General features: G+C 37.2%; 1 protein-coding gene across 2 annotated transcripts in view; it reads left to right on the top strand.

The window, feature by feature from the left end:
* SLC35F3 (solute carrier family 35 member F3) overlaps window positions 1-15,533 on the top strand; it is a 162,160-nt gene that overhangs the window by 17,417 nt on the left and 129,210 nt on the right. The window lies entirely within an intron of this gene.

Here is a 15,533-nt window from a genome sequence, read left to right as displayed (position 1 = left end):
TGCAACTGGGTGATGTTAGAACAAGCAGCAGAGTCTACCTGTTATTTTTTAGACTTGTATCAGTCCAGGATAACAGGGATACAGGGAATGGAGTAACATATTGAAGTGGTCTGCACTCTAAAAGTGTTTTGTACCAGGAAGTTGTCTAAGAAAGGTACTCTTCCTTCCCAGATAAATTATTCTTGGCAAAGTAACACTGGAATCGACAGTTCTCTCTCCCTCCTTTGCTTGGTGGCTGAGTCTATCCATATGCAATATTTCAGATATCTAAATGAAGATTTTAATCCTGATGTTACAGTGCTCTGTGCTTTCCATTGGTTTAAATATAAATATGATTCTCACACATGCAAACCAAATGCATGTCTATGCAGTGTTAGCAGCCAGTGCTGTTGGGCTTTTAGTGTTACCTTGGTGAAATGTGTCCCTGAACAGAAACAGCTAAGTTTTATCAGAACAAGTGCCACAAGAGAACATTATGTAGTGATCCCCACTGACATGTTTGGATGGTTTCTTTATGTTGACTGATTGTTCTTGCAATTCATTTCCCCCCTCTGTTTCCAATAATTTAATCTGTTCACTTGGATAAAGCCCATTTGTTTTGCACTGAATTTATTGTCTCTATCCCAGCTATGGATTTGTTCATCTAAGGCATTTTGCAAAAGTCTTAATTTAGCCTGTTCTACAGTTGGAGCAATGAATATTGTAGTTTGACAACCAGTTATTTCAACCTGCATAGAGCACTCCTTGAGTGGTGTTCATGAAGAAATGGAAAAATTAGTAACAGAGTTTGGAAAAAAGTCTATGTACTGTGCTTTTTCCCTGGCTAGGAAAAACAAGGCAAACCTCTTTAGGGAAAATCAGAAGGAAGGCATTAGGAAAGAAATTTGTGCCATTTTCCTATGACTAAGCTGTTCTGCTAAGAAGTCTGTAAGCACCCACAGTGTACTAAGAACCCTGTTTTGGGTGCTCAGTGGAATTGAGAGGCAGAAGTCCTTTTTTTTTTTTTTTTACTTAGAAATTGGAATGAGCACTGAAATTTTATTTCAGAATATTGGAAGTTTCTGTGTTGTCCATGTTACATAATGTTGAGCAGGTGATGGATAAAAGTATAATTTGAAATTATATGACAATACAGTTGTAATGAGAAAGTTTGAAATTTTTAAATGGCTTCTTATTCAGTAAGGTTTAGAGGATCCACAGACAGGGTACTGCAACCAGAAAACACCACAATTACATTGCCAAGCCCCAAATCAGATTTGTTTATTTGGGGCTGGTGCATTCCTTTTAATTTAGACTTTCTAACACCTAGATATAGCCCATTAGCTCTTACAACACTTCTCTTCAGTAACTCCTGTTACTTGAAGCTAGAAATAGAGGAATTGCCATGGTTGCTCTGAATTAAGGTCTATGTAATTATTATTTAGCTTTCAAGAGAAAGCAAGGTTAGGCAGGTCTGAGAAGGTATTGTGAGAGAAACTGTCCAGAAAGTTGCTGTTAGTTTTTTTGTGTGTTTTTTTTTTTCCCCTGATCCCTTTGAGTTAGCTGGTAAAAATAGGAATTCACATATTTAAGTTCAGGTTTTGAATGTTTTGGCAGGTGGTGTCTTACAGGTTCAGGTCGCATCTTAAAATAATCTAACAGCTTTCCTATGTGTATTTAAACTGCAAAATAGAATATATTGTGCCAATTATGATAAATAGTATGGAATAATTATCTTTGGCCATGCAAATAGCAGTGGATTTATTGAATTGATTGTCACTGATTTACTGCATAATTCTCAAATACCTGACAAGGTGGAACAGGATTGAAAGATAACAGCAAGCTGATAATGAAATCATGCTTTGCTAAGCAGTATAAAAAGCCTGGCTACCAAAGTAACAGTGAAAAAAATATCAGAACATGATGTCATCCCCCCTTATGCCATGTGTCTTAGGAAATAAACTTGTCTGAAATGGGAACACAAGCACGTAAACCAGATAAAGGAGTATAATCTAAAATATTTCTGTGTCTAAAAAGTATAAAAAGTAGCTGCACTAATGCCTAGACATTCCACACAGTTTTGTAAAGAAGAGGAAGATGATAAAAGTAAACTTTAATTTTCAAAAGTATCATCAGAAGATAGACTTACTTTCTTCTTGGTCTATTTCTCAAATTATGTGTATTTCTTTCTGAAACCAGGAGGCCTTTACAAAAGTATAAGTGCAGTTCAATTATGGGGGCATTCACCCTCATTAAGTAAAAAACAAGCTGGTCACATACTTAAACTATTGAAAAATGCAAAAGATATTTAATTGTAAAGTGTAAATAAAAATTCCCTTATTTTGTTTCATAGTCTCACTCGTGTGAAAGTTTGTCTTTGAGTTCAGATTTTCAGTTATTGTTATGTTTTCCAATGTATTTAGCATGTTATACCTAAACCCTGTCTCTCATGCTAGGTTTTTGCACATACTGAAACCACGTCTTGAAAGTTTCTCCTACATGGTATCAAAAAAGACCTGTAACCTGGTAACAGGTATTAGTTTTGAATATTGCTCCCAGCTTGTCTAGGCATGAGGCATATTTTGTGATTTTTGCTACTCTGTTTCCTCCCCAGACCAGTTCTGTTTGTCCCCTTGTTATACCCTCATTTAATCCTGTTTATTTTGTAGTATTGGGAGGAAAATGCTCTGTGTAATAATTCTCCTACTGATACTGATGGTCCCAGTTTAGCTGGATTCTGAATGTTACCATAATATAAATATTAGTAAGTTACGCTCTCTGATTGTAATGCCAAGGGTTGGTGAGTTTCTTGTCTAGCTTAGGGAGGCTGCAGCCCTGCAAACCTGTCAAATGACATACATTGTGACATGGCTGGGAAGGAGGGATTGCGTGTGGTTTATTATTTAATGGGAACTAGCTCATGGAATCAGACAAAGCATTTGGGTTCTCCCAGTTTTGCTGGAAAAAAGACATCTGTATTAGTTGCATAAATGTTTTTCTTTTCTTTAATAGAAAAAGGTAATTGAGAGAACTTTCCTGTTTATAACATCTATAAATATGAGATAGGGTGTTTGGATTTGCTGTAGAAGTTTGTTAGAAAATGACTCGAAGAGGAATGCTATTCTCTTTTCACATGTGTCCTGCAGGATAGTTTTGGACCTTTACATTTCTTCTTGGGTGACCTGTAATAATCACAATGGGAGGTGAGTGACCTCAGACTGAGGGCAGCCTGGATTTTTCAGGTGCATGCTGCTCCACAATTTGGATATTTTACAGATTTTTAAAATCTTATTTTTCACCAATTCCAAGGTGACTAATGCATGTGGAAAGATTACATCATGTTAATTTCCAAGAAGTATTTGACAAGTTGTGCTCCTTCCCAGGGTGGAAGTGTGAAGTGCAGGAAAATAAATCAAACCTTGTGCAGAACAGGCTGAGATAGGAAGTGTCTAGAGATGGAAGAGACAATCGTCTTATTTTGTTATAAGCAAACTGAAGTAATCTCTGAATGTAAGTCCAGGAGGAACAGAATGACATTCAGCACTATTCTTGGCAGTGACTTTTCTTAACACCTGGTGAGTTGACCTGTCAACAGATATGTGCAGGAAACGGTGACAGCCCAGCGAGGGAAGTGAACAGCTTGAGTGATGGCCTCTTCCTCTCTGGTAACTGTGGCTGATAGCTCCCTCCTGGATGGTTTTTCCCATTATTTAATTATTTTATGCATTGCACAGGAAAAGGAACGTACTGCACCAGGAATATCCTCTGAGAAAATTTTTGGGTTTGATGTTGATGCGTCTGCAATGTGATGGCATCTGCAAGGAAGGCGTTCTCTCTTGTTCTGTTAGGCTTAACTATCCTCTCTATGATACAGTTGAAAAAGATATTTTTCACTGCATGGTAGTCTTTCTGGGGAGCGATATATCAGGTGACACAGTTTATAAAGTGATGAAATTATGCTTCAATTGAGAAGTATTTTGATGTAGCAACAAAGGATAGGAGAGTCCAGTGGTCTGGACAAAGTGAGCAGACCTGTTTGATTAGTAGCACACAAGAATGAGATTTGCAAAAGCCTGAATGCTGAAGGCTAGCATTTCCCAGTTCTTTTGGAGGCTGTGTACTGTGCATCTCACTTGCACCTTTGGAAGTTTACTGAATTGCCTCACATTCTTAAATGAAATTAAACCACTCCTCAGCTCCAGCTGAGCGGGCTTTTGTTTCAATCTTAGATTTGTTAGTGATGAACGTTGTAAACTGCAGTATATTTTCTTTCCTTTATATAAATAAATGTATAATATTATTTAAAGGGCTATGAAAAAGTCTCATAAGTAAAGTTTAATTTTGAAAATTTAAGGGACTTTATGCATAAATAAATACATTATAATCTATTCAGATAATTCCAAGTGAGTTTCTAAGCTTTGTTTGTTGCTGAAGTATTAAGAAATGTCAAAAGTGAAAGAGGTAGCAGTCCCTGGTTGTTTAACCAGGCCTGCATTTTTTGAATGGCTGGGCCTACTTTTGGTATTTGTAAGCTATTCAGGAGGGGTGGAAAGAATTTTCTTTTGATTGAATAAATCAAATGAGTAAGCTTGGAAGCTGAAGATCATATTACAATAATAAGATTATTTTCTGCTCTGTGAATGAAGATGCAGTACGTGATTTTGCTGTTGTTTTTTTTTTATTTTTAAAGGATATACTAGCTCTCTAGATTCCTCTCAAGCCTCCTTTTCTTCAATCTAAAGAATCCCAGTTCCCTCATCCTCTTCCTTTTAGGCTTGTTCTCTAGGTGCTTCACCAGCTCAGAATCCTCTGAAGTACTACAAGAATTTGTTCACAGTGTAAGCTTATTCCATCATTCTCATGAGTTTAGATTAAACAAGTTTAAGCAGAAATGAGAAATAAATAAAGAATTTAAAATAACCTGACTTGGCATTCTTTCTCTTTACTGAGAACACCTCAAGTCAGAAGCCACTGTGCTTTATTCTGTCATGATTCCATGTGTTCATTATTTTTCAGTCATCCATCAAAAGCTGAGGAATCTACAATTATTTAACATAGGATGAAACAATCTTTGTATTTTCTATTTAACACCTCCTTCTAAGCGTTCTTCATTTTTTGTACAGAGAGAATAAAAGATAATAGCTTCTTTTTATTTATTTGCTTTTTGCTGTGTTAGTCATCTTTTTAGGTTCTTGGCAGTATCTGAAAATGTTTTCATTACATTCCTACTTGTGCAGGTGATTTCTTTTTTATTGGTATCATTATGATTATTTTTCCTTCCTTTGGTAAGAGTAGTTCTGTAGGTACATGTGGATAGAATTCAATGCTGTATTTTAGGTAAAATATCTTACTTCATTCTGGCTTTGTCTGGAATTTTGAGACCCTACTAATTTTGTTGACTAAGGCAGCAAACTCAGAAATTGCCCTTATCACTGCACATCACTGCAGTGCTTTGTGGACAGTGAGAAAAATTTGGATTCTGTTGAAAAGAATGTTACAGTTTGGATGAAGTTATCAATATTTCTGGTGATTGCTTAAGTATATTAACCATGAGACTTGTCTTCGATTTTTCTATACCGCTTAGGTATGAATTTTTATATTATTGTACTTAGTGGAAAAGAAAAAAGTGCCACAGAACAGCTGTATCTAGTTAACTTCTAGAGTATCTCATTTAGTTGTCATTTGTTGCCTTGGTTGCTATGATAAATTAACTGTAAATAGGTTTATCTGAAATAGTTTTTTTATTTTTTCCTTTTTTAATATTTCTGCTCTGTTGATATATTTGGTATTTTTCCTAGCACCTTCTGTTTGACTGCCTCTGCATGTTTTCATCTTATGTAAAGTATCTGTAATTTCATTTTCATTGGACCTAGGATATAAAGTCTCTTTTTAATTAACAGGGGAAGATATAATACTCTCTAACTCTGAGAGAATTTTTAAGTGACCTTTTTAATCACTGAAACAAAAATAAGTATTCATTTAGACTTTCACACAGAAGTTATTATCTATTGCTTTTTCTTACTTTTCTCTTAGAATAACCTCCGTTCTTCATTATGTTTTTCCTTTAATGCCTTAAAACTTAACAGTTTGCTAGATAGTTGTTGATGTTGTTCTTTTGGGGGATTTTATTCCACAGTCAATGTTATATGCATAAAGTAATTTTCTTGTGGAAGTTGTTAGTTATGTGCCCAAATTAGTGCTTTTGATCCAAGTGGATCTTCTGCATTATGCCCACTCTTCTTTTGCAGTCTTCTTGCTTGTCTTTCCTTCAGAACCTGCATCTGGCTTGGGAGTGTTGTAGCCTGTAGTCTCAATACATCTCTGTTGCTAATGCAACCAGAAAGTCTGACCGGCATGTCAAGTGTTGGATTCTAAATGACATTTGCTGCATAGGAGTGCTGGTACCACTGTGCTTTCCCAGCACTCCTCTTCCTCACAAGTAGTTTTAATAACACTGCTTAATTGAATATTTATCAGATGGCGATGCAAACTATTGTGTAGAACTTCTGTAATTAAGTTTTAGAACTGATGAAATCATCTGCTTCAAAGAGTGTAAAGGAATTGTTTATTTTTTCATAACTTGACATGCTTTTAATATAAATAAGCCAAGGGAATGTGGTGGATATAGTTCTGTGGCACAGCCAGGTTACATTATTGACAAATTGAGTTTTGCTGGAATTTTTATGGTGTTTTGCTTATTCAGCCTTTTGTTGTTTTTTTGTGGTTTGGGATTAGTTTTCCTTTTTAACCTTATTACATAGTCATTGGTACCTGGGAAGGTGGTATCCTAATTAGTTAACATAATGCCATTGATGCTGTAACAGCTGTGATTTTAAAAGAGCAAAAGTGTTAGTTGTTCTCTGGTTGACATGTTACTAAAAGATAGGAAATTCTGTCTTAAAAATGAATGGTATCTTTTCATTAATCTGAAAATCATCTCAGAATCTTTGCTTAAGTGGGGAGAAGAATTATTTAGAATTATTTGAGAAACTAACTTACTGCTAATACAGCTACACTTTGACACTATGTCTACAGAATATTGGTAGGGACAGTAAGTAATATAAAAATACCAAAACAGTTTAGAAACATGGACAGATGCAAAAGCTGAATTTTAAAAATTGCTAAGTCACATCCACACTTGTGAGAGTTTTACTTTGTACAGTAAAAAAAAAAAAATCAATGTAAATATTTGTTAGAAAATGTCTGCAATGCAGCAGTTCTGAGGGCTGTCTGACAGTACGAAAAATACCATAGACGTGAATTTATAACAGGATATATATGGAGAAAAAGTGTGGCTTTTCATGCATGATCATCCCATCTTGGCAAAAGGCAATTGAAGCAATGAGGGAATTGAACTGCATATATATTTAGTTTGGTTCTGAGCTGCATCTCCTTGGTATATTGTCAAACTAGAGTGAGCCCAAAAGAGATAATGTATTTTGTATTAGGTGGCTGGAGGGGGCCATGTTGTAAGAGAAGAATCACAGAAATTAATACAGTATTTAGCTTCCTTAAGAAATAAAGTGGGCAGAAACACAACACATGGTGAATTTAGTATTCATGTCACTGGAAATAGTAAACGGACAATGATTCTGCTGTTTTCTACAGAGATTATCAGAATTAGCATTGCCTGAGACAGACACACTTAGGAGTGGATTTGAAGTGCTTTTCTGTCTGTGAAGCATCAGACCTTCTGGGAGAAAATGCTTGAGGAGGTCTTACTGGAGTTGTACATCTTAGTTTTGTTAGCGGTCACCACATTACTTGTAATGCATCTACCAAGCCTTCGTTGTGCAGGAAACTCTCTTAAGGAATTCACGGGTACTACCAATGGCATGTTTGAAAATTAAGTCCTGCTCTGTTTGCAGGCACATAAATAAGTTGTACCTTTCTGCAGGATCTTGTAAGTTATTAAAAGGCACTGTAAGCAGTAGAAGCTACAAGAGATTTATATCCAGATGTCATGGGCTGAGAGAAAGCAAATGGATCAAGAACACTAAAAGTCTGAGCATCTCAAGAAATGAGTGAGTCTCCTTACACACTTGCTGCAAATAACTAAGCTTACTTTGTTTTCCAGATCATTTAGGTTAATTAACAATTAATTTTTACCCATAATTATGACTGCTGGCATACCTCTTTGTCCTGAGGTTGACACCAGGTATTATTCTCACTGCAACATTGCAGACTCCCAATCACTTTAGCTAACTTGCCAATAGAATAGAATTGCTATTTTTACTAAGCAGCCCAGTTCCTTAAGATATTCAAGTATTCTATCAAAGATGTCAAAATCTCAAATTTTGTGAGTTGCATCAGAAATAATTGCTTGGAAAAATTAAGGACATAGTCAAAAACATTCATGGGGTTTTTTGTGGTAATCTTTGTGTCTAGCAGACTTTCTCATTTCTGAAGAAGAATTTTTAAAATACAATGCTTAGGTTTAACTAAAACATACTTCTTATCAATGGCTGTAGTTTGTTTTGCAGTATCAAAGCTGAACTTGTAGTTATGTTTTAAAATGTCAGCTTTGCTCTAAAAGAGAATCTGTTGTGCATGACTGTAATTAGAATGAAATACAATAGTGGAGAATTCAAAGGTCAATCACATGAGATCACTTAAAACTCACTTTCTCAGTCATTTCATATGGCTATTTTTTATTTTGCTATTCTTTGAGGAAATTAGGTTCTCTATTTTTAAAATTATTTGGAAATAATTTTAAGAAATATTTTGCTTGACTCTTACTCCATTTCAATTTCTTTTAAGGTCAACATATCTTCCTTTGGTAAGGTTTTGGTGTACTAATATGTTATATAGGTCAATGAGATTACATCCTTTTTTTCCTTTTATTCCCTATATGAGATGTTTTTGAAACATTTCCTTTGTCATTATCTTATGTGGATTTTCTGAATATGTCTGAATATTGTAGGAAGAAAACCTGTCATACACTACACACCATGGCAGGGAAAATGTCAAGAAGCTTTTGTGTCCTGCATCATCTTGGAAAACTTAACAGGGAAGATGATAGAACATTAACAAGGAAGATTCTTACAGTTTCCTAATTTGATCTACTTTTGTTCCCATAAGCGTCAGTGGTAGAAATCTCCTGATTTCAGAGCAGCTGACACCAAGAACTATGAATGTGCAGAAAGGGCCTTTCACAAGCACCAAATAAACACAATTTGATTAGCTAGGTGATCAGGAGCCCTGACGGAAGCAACCAAAGCCTGTACTTCTGTACCTTTCACTCACTTCTTCAAACCAGTGACTCTTGTAACTTTGCTAAGCAGTTGTGAGAAGACTATCTCAGGCACAAGTTTTAGGTGCTGTTGCCTCGTACCTGTGGCAGACTTGGCAGGAGTTGCTCGTATGAAAGCCCCTCAGCACAGTCCCATTTGCAGTGCTCATTCTTTGCTCAAACCTAGTGTCACCTTGGCTTTCAGCTGTTTCAGTTCAGATACTTAAATCCAAAGCTTTGCATGGGAATGAGTGAGCCATAGGTGCCTATCCTCTTCTGCTGCTGTGTGGTAGGGCAGGCAGCACAGTGGAAAAAGAGCTGGAAATAGTGAAATCATGCACTCCCACAGCAAGATTGCCACATAACTTCTCTTAGTACTTTGACAAATTGTGGAGGAGCTGGATCATTTACTGTATTTCTGTTGAGTTTTTGATAGTGTGTAACACTGCAGCTGATAGTGGATGCCATGTAGTAGTAGAAGTATCCATCCACATGGTTATTAATTGGGCTTGTCTGTTGTTTTTGTCAAGAGAGGCTGGGAAATACTAAACATGATGAAAATTATGCATGCCTTACGTTGCCAATAATTTTAATAATAACTGTTACATAAGTAAAATACCTTTCATATTTATTAATTTCTTGTGCATGTTTTCCCAAGGGAAGCAGAATAATGTAAGCATGCAGAAGAATTCCATGTATTTATCTAAGAATTCCCATTCTAGGAAGTGCCATTGTGATACAGGCTTGATCCACATGAGGATGAAGAATGAGCAGCGTGTCAGTTCCCTTTCAAATGATGCCCAACCTGTGGCTTTTTTCCCTACTGTTGTTTCATCTACTATAATTTCAACCTACTACCAACTCCAAGACATACACTTCAGTTCAAAGCTTAATTATAGCCATCTGAAGAAAAGTGACGATGAATCAGCTCTTCACCAGGCTGAATATTAAAATGACTCAAAATAAGATATTTGCAGCATTTACAGATGTAAAAGATTCTGTGGTTGCTGAGCAACCAGGGAAGAAAAAGCAAACAGAGAATACTTTCCTTCAGTAGCGATGGGGAGCACTGATGTTTCCTTGTCACTGGCAGTAGTCTGAAATGGAAGACCACCTCCTTCTAATGTAGGTTTCTGCTCAGATGAACACCTCCACCTCCTTCTGGGTTTCTTGACCTTCACAGTAGGTCATTAGCTAGAAGATCAATCAGCTGTGGAAATACTTGCACAAATTGCTGGTTGTGTTGCCAGCCTTGCTAAGGAATGTGTGGAAGGGGAGTCACCTCTGTAGGAACTTCATTGGAGTTTGAGTAAATGCCTCTAAGCATTTAGCTTGGCTATGCCTGTGCTTGCTATTGTGTCATTAGACACTTGTCAGGGTGATGAATAGTTCATCACAAACATCAAGCCTGGATTAATCTGTCTGTGACTGAATCTCACTTTCTATTCTTCCCTCCATGGATTGCAGACCGTTATTCCCTTCCCCCTTGCAGCACCTTTTCATGTTTTGTTAGGGTGTTAATATCCTTGTCTCTTCAATGTATTTTGCATCCCTTTAACTAATGTTTGTATGTCCCTGTTGTCTGACTTCTGATTGTCTGATTCCGTCCAGGTGTCTGCATTGTGGTTGGCAGCTCCTCTTGCTGTGGTCTTACCTGTGCTCAATGTTTGGTGCTCCTTTCCCAGGTGCTGCTCGGGCTGCAGGACTGCGTGCCCGTGTGGTACTTCAAGCATCAATGAAGTGTGTTCTGGTTGCTGTGCTTAGGTCACACCTTGTGTGGGGGTCCAGCTGGTAGAGGCAGAAAGTGGGTCCCTCCCTGTGCCTGGGGCACCCTCCTGGCCATGCCTCACCATAAAGGAAAGCACTTGGAGTACATCATACTAGTATCCAGGCTTCTCCTCTTCAGCCATCCCAGACAGCAGCATGGTCTCAGTAACTTCTGTTCAACTGATGGTCCACAGCAGCCTGCATTTCTACAGAAATACAAGTGATTCCTTATTAGTGTTACTAGATTTTCCCACCAGCACTCAGGACCTTGCAGTTATGCTTGTTGAACAGCATCCAGCCTTCCCATCAAGGGGTTGGTGAGACAGCACAAACTCAGGTGGTATTTGGACAGCTGTTCCTGCTTTCCCTCATGTAACAAATCATGTATTGGATACCAAGTGAACCAGGAAAGAAAAGTACATAATTATATAGGGAAACTATGGCAATGAATAGGGATGGATTGAGAGTGAACTTTAGCAGATGCACAGTGATTCACAGGAATAATGTCAGATTCCTCTGCTTTGGATTTAATCCCAAGGAGAAATCTGAGTGATGAGATAGTGAAAAAATAATGGAAATTCATAAAATTATTCTCTTACAAAGGAAATGGAAATTATAGTTTCATAATATAGGAAAATTCAATATTGCAAATACATTTTTCTGTAGTTCTGTAGTGTGTGCAGAAAAGCTTTGGTGTAGTTGCTATTTAATGCTACTATCAAGTCCTTCTTCCCTTTTGAAAATATATTAAGATTGGTTTTACTTTTCTTTGTGGCAGAGTAAGACAAAAATCCTACTGCTGTTATTTTTTTTCCCTTGTGAGAGTTCTGCTGGTAAGAAGAAGAACTATACAGGGCAGTGTGACTTACCTCATATTCTGTCTGGTGCTTAACAACCATCTTCTCAAATGGGTACTCATCCCTGGCCCCACAATACAGTAATTTCATAAGTCTGTGCTTCATAACTGGCCTTTGTATTTTCCCAGTGAATTCCTTCCACATGCTTTTGCAGCCTGGATAAAGCTGTGATTAAAAAACTTAGAATCTTGCAGGTTTGTTATTTTCTGTGTTTTGTAAACTGAAATGTGTGGTGTCTATAGATTAACTTTTCTAATTGTTAAGTCCTCAGATTGTATAGGTTTTTCTAAAGTTTCAGATTGTCAGAATCTTTTTTCCTACTAATGTTTGGTTTTAAATGCTTGTCTAAGCCACAAAATGCAGTTCCAGGTCTTCACAAGTATCAGTACATATCATAGGCAAAGCTGGGAAGTAAATGTTGTGGGTGATATTTTTAACCACTATTGCTGTGTAGTATCCTGTACTTCTGCATGTCTGGGTCAGGGTTGTGGGACTTGTGCTTCTATGCCCCTTGTGCTTCTGTGTCACTTAAATGCTATTGGAAATTTTCCTCAATGTGTTTGAGCATGAATTCAAAAGTCATTCAAAGGTTCTTAAATCTGTCTGTATTTTCGAAGTTCACCATAATAGTGCTGAAAGTCTGAAAATCAAAATTACTTTCCTTTCTTAAGGCTGTGCTGTTTTGTTGTAATGGAACTAAATCTTGTGAAATTACAAAATAAAAAGCTTAGCTCATGAGTATGCAGTAATTATACACATGCATAATTTCAAGTACAAAAACAGTTTGTGAAAGATTTTAGGAATAACAATGTGCAGTGTGTATTTTGCCCAAGAGATTGGGTTCTTTTTTGTAAATTGGAAAGCCATTTTAAATTTCCTTTATTTCAACTGGAGGAGCCTTTTCAATTTCCTTTATTGTAGATGTTTATCTAGAATTGGAGCAGTACAATTGTTCATGTAATTTAAGGCTATGAAAAAAAATTGATAAATTATTTTTTAAAACCAAAGTATTTTCAAAAGGCAGGTGCAATCACTGCTCTTTGGGATTTCTTCAGCCATTTCCCTCCTCTCCTGCCTTTTTCTTTGCTGTTCAGCTACCTCCAGGGCATCTTTTTCCTCGTCCACTCATTCCCCTATTGCTGTATTCTTTCTTAGCTTTGTTTTACCTTTCTGTTGCTGTCTGATGCAGCATTTCCAGCTCCTTTGATTGTCTTAAACTACACTGTAAAAACAGTACCTATGTGCTGCAGATTTGATTTGAAGTCTGAGACTTCTCTGAGGCCCCATTGTCCTTCAGCATCAAGAACAGCAAATATTTTAAGGACATGCTGCTCAGCAGCTGTAGCGTTTTCTCTCTTATGACTGGTCAGCAGGATTTTCCCTCTAGACTTGAATCTGTAGGCTCATAAACTCTTTTATAAAGTATCTGGCATCTGTTCGCAGGAAGGTGATTCAGGGATAAGCAAAACTTGCGTTGGTAAATGAGATTATTCATAGGTGGGTTTAATAAATGACCTTGTATGTCAAATAGCAGATGTAATTAATTGTGCTTTCCCTAACAGTGGAATTATTTCAGTAGCAGAAATAATCTGTTCATATCCACACAAGTGCAGACATACTTGGGGTGCTGCTGCTAATTTTCAATCAGAGCAGTTTCCCTGGTAATTTTAATAACATTGCCAGAAAGCTCATGGGGAATTCAAGGTGAACAAGCAGATCTGCACCTGGCAGAAGCTGCAGCATATCCCAGCACAGCCCATTTCCCTTGGCTCTGAAAGCAAGCAGGTGACACAGGCCAGAGTAATCTATTACTGTCAGAGACCAGATGTTGCCCAGGACCTGCCGCTGCCAGCCAGGCCAGAGTGGGTTTGTGCACGTGTGAGGAAGAGGAAGGCTGATCAAAGCAGTGGAGCTGGGGATTCCAAGTCCAAGAGCCCCAGTATCAGGATCTGTGTCAGGAACTCTTCTGTGGTGTGAGACAAGGTGTGGTGTCTACTGTCTTTCTGCCAAAAGGTTGAAGGGCCTCTCCCCAGGAGATCATTCATCAGGAGAGACTGTAAGATAAAGTGAAAACATTTTTCTAGCATCCTGTAGATACTTATTCAGGTTACCTTCCTTTTACTGTGCCTTTGCTTTCAGATTTAGTATTAATAATGACAATAGTATTGAAGTTGTCTGGCAATGGGGGATGCACACAGTCCCATTGTCTTAAAACAATTTGGTTCAACAAAATTGGGCAGGCAGTGCCATTGGCAAGCTGACTCAAGTGGGATTGACATTCAGTTTGTCTGCAGTCAGTGTGGCTTGATAGTTCCTGCAGACCTGACCTTTGCTGCAGGAAATACTGAACAATGGCCATTTGTCCAGAGGGGATCAGGGTGCTTTGCAGAGGAAGCCACCTTGCAAAACCTAATACAAGGAAGTTTTAGCAATTCTTTGGATGGCACAGAGAAGCAGTACTGGTTTATATATTTGTATATGAAGATAACTGTGGACTAATCTATGTATAAAGCAGTCTTACAAAGTGCATAATACAGCTTGAATTAGGCTTAAAAGACACCAAATCCAGCAAGGAAGAAGGAAAAAAATGGTGGGGATTTCATGGTCAAATAACCAATTAAAGCTTTACACAGCTTATAGAAGAGATTTAAGCTTAAAGCCTCCATGAAAGCTTGCAGAACATATGCCAAAACAGAAAATTAGCAAGTTTGCAATAGGTAAATATTTTATCCAGAGTGAACTCTGTCATCTTAAATGGTTAGTGTTTATAATCTGAATTGACTACACTTGTTTGAAAGGAAAAGCCAACGTGGGGTAGATAATGGGGAAATCCAAAAATAACTGCATGTGACCAAGCAGCCAAAATAATTAATCCAATTTTATTCCTCTTTAGGCATAGCAAAATCATGATTAATATTAATAACAATAACAGTATCTAGAAATAGAAGCATTTAGTAACCAAGTCTATTGGAAAAGAAAGTGTCTCAGGAACCTTGTACTGTATCTGTGATACACTGTAAAGTTTTCTAAGGTTTGGATTCTAAATAGTTATGCAGCTGGAACAACACAAGGACAACAGTTCATGTGGATTCTGACAAATACCAGGTTTATATGTATCTGGGTCAAATTGATCTCCTGCTGGATTTGTTAGGATGGATCAATAATACAGACTCTGTGTTGAAACTGGCATTGATCTACATGAGTTTGGGGAAAGTTTTTCTGAAATGCTTCCCATTTGTTCTTACTACTTTTTATTATCAACAATCATTACAAAACCTGAGATGACACGGCCAGAATTATTATCTCAATACTGTCCTATTCCATTTTATCTGATTCCGCTATTCACTTTTATCTCTTGATTACTGAAATGCTTGACTATTCTTAGGAGCTAACTGTTTAAAATTGGATGCACTTTTAAATATTTGTTTCTATTAATCAGCTGAATTTAACTTTTAAATAATCAAATTTAAAAAAATACTTTGATTTTTACTAGTTCTATTGATTTTGGTGGGAGATAGACCCACAGGCTTACTTTCTAATTATTTCAGTTATTGCTTTTGGAAAGAAAAGGGAAGTCTCGGATTCAGAAAATTCAGAGTTAATGGAACTGTGACTGAGAGAGCACAGCTAAGAATGAATCTGCTGTCTAGAGACAGTTATGAATGGCCCAGACTATGGAAGGTCAGACAGCAAGGCTC

Source organism: Lonchura striata, chromosome 3 (genome assembly GCF_050655825.1).
Source record: "Lonchura striata isolate lonStrDom1 chromosome 3, ASM5065582v1, whole genome shotgun sequence".
In the NCBI taxonomy this organism is placed as follows: domain Eukaryota; kingdom Metazoa; phylum Chordata; class Aves; order Passeriformes; family Estrildidae; genus Lonchura; species Lonchura striata.
The sequence above is the reverse complement of the archived record's forward strand: the minus strand, read 5'-3'. Positions and strand labels throughout refer to the sequence as shown.